Below are 14882 nucleotides of genomic sequence, written 5' to 3'. Positions count from 1 at the left end.
TTACTGGCGTCCCAAAGAGTTTTTGAGCAGACAAATTTACCATGTTTGTATTTCTTGGTGATTGATATAAGTTAAGTCCAAGGTATGTTCAATGACTTGGAAATGTTCAGGTATCATCTCCTTACTTGTTTAAAGAATACTAGCTATAAAAATGTTGATTTTAGACCTTATATTTAGAATGACTTTAGTATGTCCAGTTGTTGGTGACAAAGCAGTTAAATGGGCTTGTTTCTAGTGCAGAAAGCACACGGTTCAGACCCACCCCTGCCCATTCTCCAGGAAATATGGAGTTGCGTCCAGCATAAAACCTGTGCCAAATCAATGCGTAGGTCCACCTCAGATCTGCTGTGGCAACCCTTTAGTCAAAACAAGGGATTAGCTGGAGGGTCTGTTCAGTTACTTAAATTACAAAAGTCACATCACCATCTAGGCAGCACAGTTAGTAGTGGTTAGCACTGTTGCCTCACAGCAAGAAGGTCATGGGATTGATTCCCACATGGGATTGATTCCCACCTGGTCCTTTCAGTGTGGAGTTTGCATGTTCTCCCCGTGTTCACGTAGGTTCCCTCCAGGTGCTCCAGCTTCCTCCCACTTCCAAAGACGTGTGAACTGGTGACTCTACATTGACTGTAGTTGTGAGTGCAAGTGTGGTCATGTTTGCCTGTCTATATGTGGTCCTGTGGTAGACTCACGTGCTGTCCAGGTTGTCCCCCACCTCTCATCCTATGGCTGCTGTAATAGGCTGTAATAGATGGATGAATTTATGGACCTGTCTGTATGTACAGACAGGTAGAAAAAAAAATCTGAATGCAAAACCCTGACATGTTTCTCTTTTCTGACAAAAGAGATGGTTGCAAATGTGTCTTTAAATTTTTGCTCAAGGAATATTCAACAGTGATGCTTCGTTTCGAATTTTGACAAGTTGAGAAAAAAAATTGATTTTGGCAGAATTCAAGAGCCATGAGGGATTTCTGTCCTTTAAGTTGTCAGGGCATACAGCCCAATAATTTCAGTTAAAGTGCTTAATACAGCTCCATTGAGAAAAATAGTCAGATCTCAGTTGTAATGGTCTGAAAACCAAAGTGGTGTGGACGGATTTAGAGCAGTGTGTCTCCTCTGTGTCCAAAGCAAATGTTTGGAGAAATTCAGGAGGTGAGGAGCTACAGCTAGAGTTAAAAGGAAAGTGGTGGTGTCACATCTCAAAGCACTTGTCCTGGTGCATTTTCCTGGATTTCTCCATCTGTATTACTTTCCACACTCTCACCATCTAAGATTGAATAATAACTCTGGCCTCTTTCTCAGGCAGCAACCAACACAGAAGTGCCAAAACTAGCAGTTCCTTGAATGGCCGCTTGAGGTTGTCTCCAAAAGTGAGTCATCCGTATTCGACACCCCTTTGATATCTACAGTGAGGAAAATAAGTATTTGAACACCCTGCGATTTTGCAAGTTCTCCCTCTTAGAAATCATGGAGTGGTCTGAAATTTTCATCTTAGATGCATGTCCACTGTGAGAGACATAATCTAAAAAAAAAAATCAGGAAATAACAATGTATGATTTTTTTTAATAATTTATTTGTATGTTACTGCTGCAAATAAGTATTTGAACACCTGTGAAAATCAGTGTTAATATTTGGTACAGTAGCCTTTGTTTGCAATTACAGAAGTCAAACATTTCCTGTAGTTTTTCACCAGGTTTGCACACACTGCAGCAGGGATTTTGACCCATTCCTCCACACAAATCTTCTCTAGATCAGCCAGGTTACTGGCTGATCTAAACATGGAGTTTGAGCTCCCTCCAAAGATTTTCTATTGGGTTTAGGTCTGGAGACTGGCTAGACCACTCCAGAACCTTGATATGCTTCTTACGGAGCCACTCTTTGGTTATCCTGGCTGTCTGCTTCGGGTCATTGTTGTCATGACCCATCCACGACCCATCTTCAGTGCTCTAACTGAGGGAAGGAGGTTGTTCCCCAAAATCCCGCAATACATGGCCCCGGTCATCCTCTCCTTAATACAGTGCAGTTGTCCTGTCTCATGTGCAGAAAAACACCCCCAAAACATGATGCTTCCACCCCCATGCTTCACAGTAGGGATGGTGTTTTTGGGATGGTACTCAGCATTCTTCTTCCTCCAAATATGGCGAGTGGAATTAAGACCAAAAAGTTCTATTTTGGTCTCATCTGACCACATAACCTTCTCCCATGACTCCTCTGGATCATCCAAATGGTCATGGGCAAACTTAAGACAGGCCTGGACGTGTGCTGATTTAAGCAGGGGAACCTTCCGTGCCATGCATGATTTTAACCTATGATGTCTTACTGTATTACCCACAGTAACCTTGGAAACAGTGGTGCCAGCTCTCTTCAGGTCATTGACCAGCTACTCCCATGCAGTTCGAGGCTGATTCCTCACCTTTCTTAGGATCATTGATACGCCACGAGGTGGGATCTTGCATGGAGCCCAGTCCGAGGGAGACTGACAGTCATGTTTAGCTTCTTCCATTTTCTAATAATTGATCCAACAGTTGATCTTTTTTCACCAAGCTGCTTGGCAATTGCCCCGTAGCCCTTTCCAGCCTTGTGGAGGTCTACAATTTTGCTTCTGGTGTCTTTGGACAGCTCTTTGGTCTTAGCCATAGTAGTAGTAGTTGGAGTCTTACTGATTGTGTGGGGTGGACAGGTGTCTTTATCCAGCTAACGACCTCAAATAGGTGCTTCTCATTTGAAATAATAAGTGGAGTGGAGGTGGACTATTTAGAGGCGGACTAACAGGTCTTTGAGGGACAGAATTTCTGCTGATTGGCAGGTGTTGAAATACTTATTTGCAGCAGTAACATGCAAATAAATTATTAAAAAAAATCATACATTGTGATTTCTGGATTTTTTTTATTTATTTTTTTTTAGATTATGTCTCTCACAGTGGACATGCACCTAAGATGAAAATTTCTGACCCCTCCATGATTTCTAAGTGGGAGAGATTTCTAAGTGGAAGAAATCGTAGGGTGTTCAAATACTTATTTTCCTAACTGTATGTTACATTGCTGAGATTTACAGCAAAAGTAAACATATTTACAGCCTCGTCCAAAAAATAATTATGGCCTCAACAACTAGTTTTCCCCATTCATGACAACTGTATAGACGATTTTCATGTAACTCAGACGTTTATGCTATTTTAAGCTATTAAGTTATGAATAATCAATGTGACGACCCCGAACAATAACGGGAGCAGCCGAAATGACAACAACTTGTGTGATGTAGCTTTGAATGACAGCTACTGTGCCTAGTCAAGACAGCATTACGCAAGCCACTAGCTGCAGCAGACTTAACTGTTTGTCCTTTCTGAGCACTTTATTGCAGGTATCTGACATAAAGTAAGATAAAGTGACATAAAGTACAATTAACCATGCTTATTGTGTGGTTAATTGTATGAAAGAACATCTAGCAAGTTTGTGATCCAGTATTTCTGTTTAGTGACATTTCAGTAGGGATGGGACGACTAGTCGTAATAGTCAACTTCGACTAGCTAACATCAGACTAGTCGACTATTTTTTATTAGTCAACTAGTTGAAAGCCATTTATTAAGTTTATTTAACCCTTAAAAGAATAGACCTGCTGGAGCTGCCACCACTGCCTTTACTCAGTGAAGAAAGTGTGTGCAAATCTTGGCAGGTGAATTAGTCAGTTAAACCAGGTAGTCTAGGGTAGCCTAGTAAATGAATGCAGGTATTATCTTCAAGCTAATGCTGTTTTTTGTATTTGTGATTTTGTTATATTTGTTAAAATAAATGTCACATTTGAGTTCCACCATGAAGATTTGATATTGGCTGAATTCATTCAATATCAAATTTAGTCGCCAACTAGCCGACTAGTCGATGATTAATGGTATCGACTACTCGACTAATGATTTTCATGACCTCTTTACCCATTTATGGATTGACTGAGCGTTAGGCACTGGCATGATGTCAACATTTGAAATTACAAATCACTGAGAGTATGTCCACTATATATACAGTCTATGCACGCTGTGTTTCTCTTTCAAGTGTTTCTCAGTTTTTTCTCTTCCCTTTCACACCCCTCCTGTAACTTCCTTTTCTTTTTTCTTCATTTCACAACACTTAATTTATTCCCCCCTCTGCTCAAGCTCTTTTATGTGAGACTTTGCTCTTGCTTCCAGTCTCCTCTTTCACTTTCACTTAACATTTTTCATTTTTGACATCCATTGTTTTCCTTCTTCCAAACTGTATTTCCCAATCTCTTTGTTTATCCTTTTTTTTTTTACCTTCTAGTTTAGTTACGGCATAAGTCTTATTCCCTCCTGCTCTGCTGTCGGCCTGCGTGCACCCACACCAACTTTAGATTGATCACAGTCATTACCTCCATTAATGAGAGGGGATTGAGTTCTTTACTGGGCTTCACAGAGCCAGTTAGGTCACAATGACTGAAGATATGGATTACTGAAGGCTTCCCAGAGAGGAGGGCATCCTAAACCAGCCAAAGAACACTTTAATCACCTGGCTTGTGAACAGCAAATAGCTCTTTAATGACACTTTGGTAGATGGGTTCACCGTAATGCAAGGTCAAGTACACATGCGGTGTAACAGCAGATGTCCTGCACAGCCCAGCTCTGAAATGACAAGATACAAAGACCCAAACTCTTCCTTTTGATGATTAACTGACCTCAGGTTTCTACAGGTGGCTGCATTTTCAACATGTTGACCGCATGATACGCTCTGTGACGAAGTGGTTTCAAGTCTGGATGACAATCTGGCTGACGGAGGTGGAAAAATACCATATGCACCAATTTCCAAAGTCAAATCAAATCAAATTGCTTAACATTCCATTTATCTGAAAAATGTCAGTTTAAAGAAAGATGTTTCTGTCCCTGGTCCACTCTGTCCTTCCTGGATCAGTAGATTTTGAAGATTTATATCTTTTTCCAGTTTTAAAAATGTAACTGTGTATCAATCTACAAACCCTAATAAGAAAAAGCTGGGCTGCTATGGAAAATGAAAAAGAAAAAATATTTGAAAGTAGGGAAAAATGCAGTGACATTTATATTGACTTGAAATTTATTGCAGATGTGACGGAGGCCAGCAGGAGTCTCTGTGCCATAGTAATCAATAGGCCTCACTCCCCCAGCAGATAAAGGATACTCTGGCCGCTCAGGCTAGAGCCCGGGTTTTTACCCGATTGGTCAGAGCGTCTGCCTCCAATGCTGGAGATCGCAAGTTCGTATCCCAAGGGGAACGAAGGGGAGGAGTCACAACAGAAACATAATGCAAAGGAAAGAGTACAGCCACAACACAGACAGTAATAGTAGGTCCCTTTGGCTGCTCCCTTGTTTGCACTCGGGGTCGCGACAGCAGATCTGAGGTGGCTCTGCATAGTGAATTGACACAAGTTTTACACAATATGCCCTTCCCAACGCAACTTCACGTTACATGGAGAATGTAGCAGGGTTGGGGTTTGAACTGGGAACCTTCCGCAATGTAACCAAGTGCACTGGCCACCACGTAGCCACCACCCCTACTGCAACACAGACAGTAATAACCTAAGATATTTAGTGATTTGTGAAATGATATAAAACATCATTGCATTTGTTAATACACTGTTATTGTATGCTAATGGTGTCAGCACTTTTAGGAGCTGTCGGTAGGCCCACTTAAAGGACATGTCGCACCGAAATCATAATAATTAAGATTTAGGCTGTTAGTGACCATCTGATAACCCAGTGGGATTACTTTGTGCACTTACGTGACCAGTTTCAAAGTATATGGCATTCGCAACAAACAGTTAAGGAGACTCACGGAAACAAAGTACTCAAGTGTTTCCAACAGCGGTGACGTAGCTTTTAGAGCGCACGCTTGAATGACTGCATCTGCTAACGTTAAAAACTGAGCCACAGATTAATTCCAAAGTTTACATAAATGTGATGTTGTTTTATGATGCTTCATTTTTAAGTGATGATTGTTAATTTTGATGCAGTCAAGGTAAAAGCAGCAGGCGTGAGAAGATTGAGTGCACCTGCACGACTATTACTCGTAAATGCAGCCTGTTGAACATGGTAAATGATATATGGTAAATGGACTGCACTTATATAGCACTTTGCCATCTGCATCAGACGCTCAAAGTGCTTTACAATTATGCCTCACATTCACACAAACACACTCACACACCAATGTCATATAACTGTGGAAATCTAAAAAATACATTAGGCAGCCTGTGAAAAACAGCGGCGAGGAGACATTAAAATATCCAGGGTTTTATTAAAAGAAGACCAGAAAGTTCAGCTACAATTTGCCAGAAGGTACATCTGAGAAGCAAGCCTAGATTTAATGTTTTGGTGAAAGAAAACCCTCCTTTGTACCACTTCATCATGAAGCTGTATAACTGAGGATACAAACTGCACATGCACTATGCACAATTTCTCCAATCACAGCCACAGAAGCCTGTAACTTCTTCTGGGTTTTCTGGGTTTTCTTTCCTCAATCTTCTCCTTCTTGCACAGTCACTCAGTTTTTGAGAACTGTCTACTCCACACAGATTTACCATAGAGTGACATACTGTTTGTATTTCTTCATAACTGATGTAAATAAAGTCCAAGACATATTCAGTGACTTGGAAATGTTCATGTATCCATCCCCTGACTGTCTGAAGAAAACTGGGAATTAAACTGATTATTTACAGGTAATATACCAAAGGGGTCCATTACTTATGCAACCCATGATCTTGGCTTTTATACTTTTATACTAATATGCAAATTATATTCCAAGAAATCTTGGAAAGCCAAGACCATCTTTGCTCCTCATAGAGCTTGTCTATTGGAGATACCGCTTGTGTACCAAATCATGATTAGAATAACCTGTAGATTAGATTAAATTAGATTAGATTAGCTAGAACTTTATTAATCCCTTGGGAAGACTCCCTCAGGGAAATTGAGGTTCCAGCAGCATTGGACAGTAGCACACAGGGTAAAAATCACACAGAGTATCAAAAGTAGAAGTAAGAAACAATTTGTAAAAAAGTAAATACAAATATAAATACCAGAACTACTGGTTTACTGGCTGCAACTGTTCCTCTCCTTCCCGTCCTCTGTCTTCCTGTTATTCCTCCTCCCCCCTCGTGAGGAGTGGTACAGTCTGATGGCCTGAGGGACAAAAGAGTTTTTCAGCCTGTTTGTCCTGCACTTAACACCATGTCACCTCTTTGAGATAACAGCATTATTTCGTTATTGTGTGTTTGTTTGTTTTTTGCTTCATTACTGGTACTAAATTGCCCCCTTCCAACAATGATATAGATCACACAAAAAATTTTAAATTGTGGCTTCATCCTGTCTGAGAAGAAATAGAAGTCAAAGTAAATGTAAGGATAACTGCATGCTGTTGTTTTTTGTAGGTTTCTTTTTCCATTTTCTGCATCATCCCATATCTTTTCTGATTTGAAGTTGCAAAAACTATTCTCTCTCTCTCTCTCTCTCTCTCTCTCTCTCTCTCTCTCTCTCTCTCTCTCTCTCTCTCTCTCTCTCTCTCTCTCTCTCTATATATATATATATATACAGTGATGCCAGTAACGCCTCTAATCTGACCACTTTTTTTAGTAACGAGTAATCTAACGCGTTAATCTTTCCAAATCAGTAATCAGATTAAAGTTACTTCTCCACGTTACTATTATTTTACATTGTGGGTCAATAGCAGCATTAAACTTGTTCCGTGGGCAGGAGGTCGGGGTTCGACTGAATTGCCCACTTTAAGTGAGCTTTTCATCCACGGTTTTTTTTGCAGCTGCTCGACTCGTCCTCACCTCTTAAAGCGCGGTGATCAGCACACCTGCACTGAGCTTTACAAAGACATTTTTATACTTTTTCCCCTCCTTTATTTAGAATTCTGAGCTGAGTCGCTCCGTATCGTCTCGTTAAAAACAGCTGATCCTCTGCGACGCATCAACAACTAACACTATTTTCCACTCAAATGCACCTAAACTCTCTTTCTGAGGACCACATGATGTGAAAACGCAATAAAACTTTCTTACCTGTAAATCTGGTCATGTTTTCTGCATAAATAAATGTTATCCATTCTTTGTGCTCAAACGCCAAAGCAGGGGCGAATCCAGATGGAATGGGGGCATGGGGCAAGGATGTGCCCCCCCCCACAACACCCCTAGATTAAAGGTCCAGTTTTGAAGCCGTTTTTTTTTACTACAACTACTAATATTGCTTGAAATAATAATAATTTCGACAAGTAAAATGTTTAGAGAGAATTTAAATGTTAGAAAAATGTTAGAATTTAATAGTTACATTTATAAACAATGTAGGTTTGAAATTGCAACTTTTACTGTTACAGTGCTGTCAACAGTTAAATATGAGGTCAAGAAAGAGGTCTTTATTTTACTTTTTATAAAACAAGTATTTATTTTCATTGAAGTCAAGAAAGGGTGACTATAAAGTGAGTTTTGGCAAAACAGGTATCATTGTCATGTTGACGTGGGTTGTTGTCGGCAGCTGGGGAAAGTAACTAAAAAAGTAACTAGTAATCTAACTTAGTTACTTTTACAATTGAGTAATCAGTAAAGTAACTAAGTTACTTTTTCAAGGAGTAATCAGTAATCAGTAATTGGATTACTTTTTCAAAGTAACTGTGGCAACACTGTATATATATATATATACACACACACACACACACGTGTTGGGAAAGTGTAGGTACACGGACCCACAACAGGGGCCGCAAATGAACGGACAATGGAGTAGGTCAAATAACAACACTTTACTGTTGTGAATGTGCACAACAAATACAACAGATTACAACAATGGACAAAAGTCAATTCACAAAGATGTCGTGTGGGCAGGCTCGAAGATAGGAGACGCCTGTCCAAAGCAGAACCGGAACCACACGATTTCCTCCGCCACCAGACCCCAGGAATACTGGAACCGCCAAGTCCCGAACTCCCAGGTGGCCACTGCCTCCGTGTGTCGGACCTGGTACTGCTGGCGAGGAACAAAAAGCAATTAAATGAGGGCGCGTTTGCACCCAGGAATCCGTATAGCAGGAATGCTACCTCCACCTCTCGTTGGAAAAGTAGTCCACACTAACAACGCACAAGTCACAAAAAATACTGTCTAAACAGTCAGCTGAGGTACGTTACCTTCCAGGTAGACCGATATCTCGGCAAAGAGGTGGAGGCGTCGTCCTGCTGATATTCCCCTGTTGATCAGATGATGGGTAACAGCTGTTGCAGGTGATGCGTGACAGCTGTCACCCTGGCTGCTCCTGTGAGGCGGCTGCGCCCTCTCCTGCCTGAAGCCCGCACTTCAGGCAGGGCGCCCTCTGGTGGTGGGCCAGCAGTACCTCCTCTTCTGGCGGCCCACACAACAACAAGGTTGGGTAGGATTACTTTGAAAGAATACATGTGGATTACATGTATGTATGTACATACATTTGGATTACTTGTAATCTGATTACTTTTGGATTACATTTCAAAGTAATCCTACCCAACCTTATATATATATATATATATATATATATATATATAAAAATAAATTACACTTGGTGTAACTACACTCAGTTTACACAGTCACAGGCATCATGTTAGTTTGATACCATGAAACACAGCCATGTCAGTGGGAAACAGCCAGTATTGCTGCTTCAAACCTCTTCTTCAAGCTGCAGCTATATGTAAGCTATGTGTTTTGAACAATGGGTCTGTAACAGGTTTGTTGGTGCCAGAGAAACATTTTCTGGCATGGAAAGACACAGATTGTTTTCTGACTGCACAAACCATTTGTTTGGAATTGACAAATGGGAGCAAATGAGAAGTTAAGCATGATCACAATCGCCAACATTGCATTACAGAGAAGGAAACAAAAGGCCATCTCCAAAAAAACAAAACAAAAAAAAAACACCACCAATCTACAACACACAAAAATGGCAATGCAGCAACGATAAATTGGCACCAAAAATAATCCTTGACAAACATCAGAGAATCTCACTGATTACCACTTTAAGATTGCTCTGCAAGCGTGTTCGTTTTAGCTTTCTCTCAGCAGCACCATCAGCCAAAAACAACTAAATGATGTCTCACAAGCAAAAACCGGTTGGCAAGCACACATCCCGAGCCTGCACTTGCATTTTTTCTGAAGCCTGTCACTGCATCATTGAAAAGCTGCCCAGAGAAGCAGGTGTGATGGCAGGATGGTGTGCACGTTTGTGACTGAGTGAGTTGCTGTGATTTCAGGATGTTTTGATGCCTGGCATGCCACTGCAGGCTGGCTGTAGGTGGTTGTTAATTGAACGGAGCAAAAAGGTCACCGTCGCTCTGTTCTTGGCATAAACATTATTCATCAGGAGTGACAAGGTCATCTGCATCATAAATAGGTCAGTGATTAATTATGTCCTCTTGTGGTAATAGTTTGCAGTGGATGGGACCCGGTGATGTAAGGCTGCACTGGACTGTGACTGTGAAGAAGGGAGGTTTGAATACAACAGAAAGTCTGGATTATTGGAAATAGAATCAGTTCAACAGTCTTTTATCTATGTATTCATCTGTCTTTCATTCATGTACACACACAACGGAGACTGAGGTAAATTTAGTTTTAGGTTGGATATTAATATGGATATATTGGATATGAACACTACAAAAATGCACCTCACATGTTATGCGCTCACTATATATGTCTTTTTAGGTATATACAGTGCATCTGGAAAGTATTCACAGTGTTTCACATTTTCCACATAATATGTGGAAGATATTATTCCAAAATGGATGAAATTTATTTTTTTCCTCAAAATTCTCCCCACAACACCCCACAAAGAAAACATGAACAAAGTTTTTTTTTAATTTATTAAAAATGAAAAGCTAAGAAATCACAGGCACATAAGTATTCACACCCTTTGCTCAATACTTTGTTGATGTACCTTTGGCTGCAATTACAGATGTCAGAGATCGTTTTGAGGCACAAATCTGGGGAAGGGTATAGAAACATTTTTGCTGCTTTGAAGGTCCCAATGAGCACAGTGGCCTCCATCATCTGTAAATGGAAGAAGTTCAGAACCACCAGGACTCTTCCTAGAGCTGGCTGCCCATCTAAACTGAGCAATCGGGGGAGAAGGGCCTTAGTCAGGGAGGTGACCAAGAACCCGATGGTCACTCTGTCAGAGCTCCAGCATTCCTCTGTGGAGAGAGGAGAACCTTTCAGAAGGACAACCATCTCTGCAGTAATCCACCAATCAGGCCTGTATGGTAGAGGGCTAGACGGAAGTCACTCCTTAGTAAAAGGCACATGACAGCCCACTTGGACTTTGTCAAAAGGCACCTGAAGGACTCAGATGATAATAAACTAAATTCTCTGGTCTGATAAGACAAAGATGGAAAAGACTCTTTGGCGTAAATGCCAGGCATCATGTTTGGAGGAAACCAGGTACCATTCATCATCTACCCAATACCATCCCTGAGGGAAAGATGAATGCAGCAATGCACACAGACATTCGCTCTGACTGGGGTGACAGTTCATCTTTCAGCGGAAGAATGACCCTAAGCACACAGCCAAGATATCAAAGGACTGGCTTCAGGACAACTCTGTGAATGTCCTTGAGTGGCCCAGCCAGAGCCCAGACCTGAATCAGATTGAACATCTCTGGAGAGATTTTAAAATGGCTGTGCACCGACACTCCCCATCCAACCTGATGGAGCTTGAGAGGCACTGCAAAGAGGAATGGACAAAACTGCCCAAAGATGGGTGCACCAAGCTTGTGGCATGATTTTCATGTAGACGTGAGGCTGTAATTGCTGCCAAAGGTGCACCAACAAAGTATTGAGCAAAGGGTGTTAATACTTATGTACGTGTGATTTCTGAGTTTTTATTTCTAACAAATTTGCAAAAAATTCAAAAAACAACTTTTTGCATGTTGTCATTATGGGGTGTTGTGAGTAGAATTTTGAGGGAAAAATTAATTTACTTCATTTTGGAATAAGGCTTTAACATAAAATATGGAAAAAGTGAAACATTGTGAATACTTTCTGATGCACTGTATGCCATCACCAGTTACAATTTTGTTTCCCTTCATATTTTTTTCTTCCTTTGTGATGAATGCTTCCTAGGCTTCTCTTGTGATAAGCAATATATGTGATTCTCCATTTCACAAATATAAGGGTTCTTAAACTGGTGAGCTTGCACTGTTGGCCAGTTGACAGTATATGACAGTGCATCGTGGCAAGCCCTGATTCCTCTTCTTTTCTCTTCCGTCTTCCAGCCATGCTTGAAAATGCAGAAGGCAAAGTAATTATGTCTCTTTTCAAAGACTGTATCAGCGTAGCGTTGCAAGTTTGCGGCTTCCTTAAAGGGACCTGCTTCCATATAGATGTGAAAGGCTCATTCTAAGCTCATGAAAACACATCATTTCATTATGTAGGCAATTGTGCACAAATGAATACATAGTTATGAATGCTATATCACATTTCTGTTCATAATCACTCGCTTGTATCTGGTACCAAGAAGTTAGCAGTAGATCCTTCTGTTGTCTCAGAATGCATAGGCCAGGCTTCATTTCCCAAATCCATCAGTGAGCCTTGGTGGCTGATGAGCCTGTCACCAGTTTACTGGTTTTCCTTTCTTTGACTGCTTTCAATACTGACTCCTATAGACAGGGAACATCTCAACATCTGCAGTTTTGGAGATGCTCTGGTTTATTCATCTAGTCAATCATAATTTAGCCCTTGTCAAAGTCATTCAGGTATTTACACTTGGCCATTTTTCCTACTTCCAACATGCCAACCTCGAGGAGAAAATGTTAACTTGCTGCCTAATATATCCCACCCACTGACAGGTGCCATTGTTATTCACTTCACCTGTCAGTGGTCAGAATGTTATGGTTGATCGCTGTATGCTTCTTTTATGACAACTACGGGTCCTGCTAAAATAATCCAATTACTGCCATCCTGGTAAATGCAAATGTGACACCTTCACAGGGTATGGATGTGAAGAATACTACAGATTTGTTTCAGTTTCCTGCCAGCAGCATATTCTGCAGGAATTAAACAGAACACGACCGAGCAGTGAAGCAAATGTTCCTTTTAGAGTTGAGTCACTGGGTTTTAAATTGTTCTTGTCGTGGTACTGAGTGTAACAGCCAGTAATTATGGGTCTTTTCAGGTCAGCCGTACAGATGTTGTTTACACACAGGTATTGCCGACACAAAGGCACAGATATAATAGTAGAGGTGAATTAGTCCCCACTGCACCGCCAAGGCGCAGTCCTTTTGTGGTGACATTAATCAATAGCTGTCCTTGTTCGAGGTCACATGGTCATGTGATCCACACATCCTATCAAGTCTGAAAGAAAGCAGCAAAGAAACACTGGATGATTGAAAGAGAAGCATGAGGCACTGAATGTGTGTGTGTGTGTGTGGGGGGGGGGGGGGGGGGGTTGTTTTTTGTAGCACTTCCATGTAATTCAGCACAGAATATAAATGCAGGCCTCTGTTATATTTTGTGCACCCGAATTAAACAAAGTAGTATTTTCAGTGATGTTTGCAGTTTAAAAGTTGTGGTTACCCCAAATTTTCTGATGTGCTGAAGCTTTTCCAAAGCATAGGCAGGTACCCATTAAAATCCAGTGAGTGTACAGATTGACATTTATGACAGATAGACAAATTAACAAGTGTATCCCATCCAGTTTGTTAATGCAATAATCCAAAACAATGCAAATCATATTGTGCACCTCCAAGTTAAATAGGTGGCAGTTCCCAAAAACTTGTGCAGAATGTGCAAGAAGATGACTGGTGAGGAAGATGACAAGACAACCCTGAAGATGTTGTTGGCTTCTGTATCTGTGATTGGATAAATTATGCGCAGTGCAAGTTTTGTATTTTGCATCACTGGTTATATAGGTTCCTCATGAAATGGTATAGAGAACTATTCTCTTAAAAGAATTAAAAGTTCGGCTACAGTTTGCCAGAAGAACGAGATTTGAAAATCCTTGTCTGCTCAACTCCAGTATGAAGCTATTAGTGGCGATTTTCATTTTAGAAATATAAAATACAAAAAGCCTAATTTTTAATATTTCAAAATTTTTAATGTCATAAAAATTCAAATGTGTAAAAGATCAAGAGTGCACAGAATTGTTCACATCACTGTGTGTGTTACACAAACATATACATACACACACTGTCACATGATTAGCTAAATAGGGTATTCAATATAGCAGCAACTGTGTTTCTCCCAACAACTCGAAAAACTGCATTTCTTACATCAGCATTACATATGGTCCCCAACAGCAATAATATTGTAATGTAAACTTAATTTCCTTCAGTACCTTTATTAGTTCATCTTTTTTGCCTTTCTTCTCTTTTTTTGCACAATCTTTTATCATTTTTCTCTCTCCTGCCACAAATCATAAAAAGAATGTTGTTATGATCTTGGTCTTGCAACAATCCAGTGACAGTGCCCTCTGAGATAAATGAGAACTGTATATAATGGCGCACAAAAATTACATGACATAATTCACTATTGATCATCTCTCTTGGCTGGTTGATCTTCATTTCGTGACACTGGAGTATGGAGAGCACAAGAGACATTGGGATCGATCAAGTGATGCCGCCAAGACAAAATCCCATTTTGGTAAATGTGGCAACATTCCTTTGTATTCTCTGCACTGACGCGTGGAGTTGTTCTATTGGTCAAACATATTGATCCTCTGCTGTCTTTCTTCTGAAAATAGCCCTTATTTCTTTCAGTACGCTGCAACTATCTTTATAACATGTTAATTTGATCTCAGTGGATTAGATTTCTGAGTACTTTGTAACTTATTCCTCTTGATAACGTGGGTTATGTTTGTCTTATATGGCTTGGCAGCATGATTAATTCATTTGCCTTGATGCTCGAACATCTTTTCT

The 14882-nt window shown here is 40.5% G+C and overlaps 1 protein-coding gene across 1 annotated transcript in view; it reads left to right on the top strand.

The window, feature by feature from the left end:
* znf385d (zinc finger protein 385D) overlaps nucleotides 1–14882 on the top strand; it is a 375991-nt gene that overhangs the window by 298142 nt on the left and 62967 nt on the right. The window lies entirely within an intron of this gene.

This window comes from Thalassophryne amazonica, chromosome 7, assembly GCF_902500255.1.
Source record: "Thalassophryne amazonica chromosome 7, fThaAma1.1, whole genome shotgun sequence".
Taxonomy (NCBI): Eukaryota; Metazoa; Chordata; class Actinopteri; order Batrachoidiformes; family Batrachoididae; genus Thalassophryne; species Thalassophryne amazonica.
This window is presented reverse-complemented; position numbering and strand designations above follow the sequence as displayed.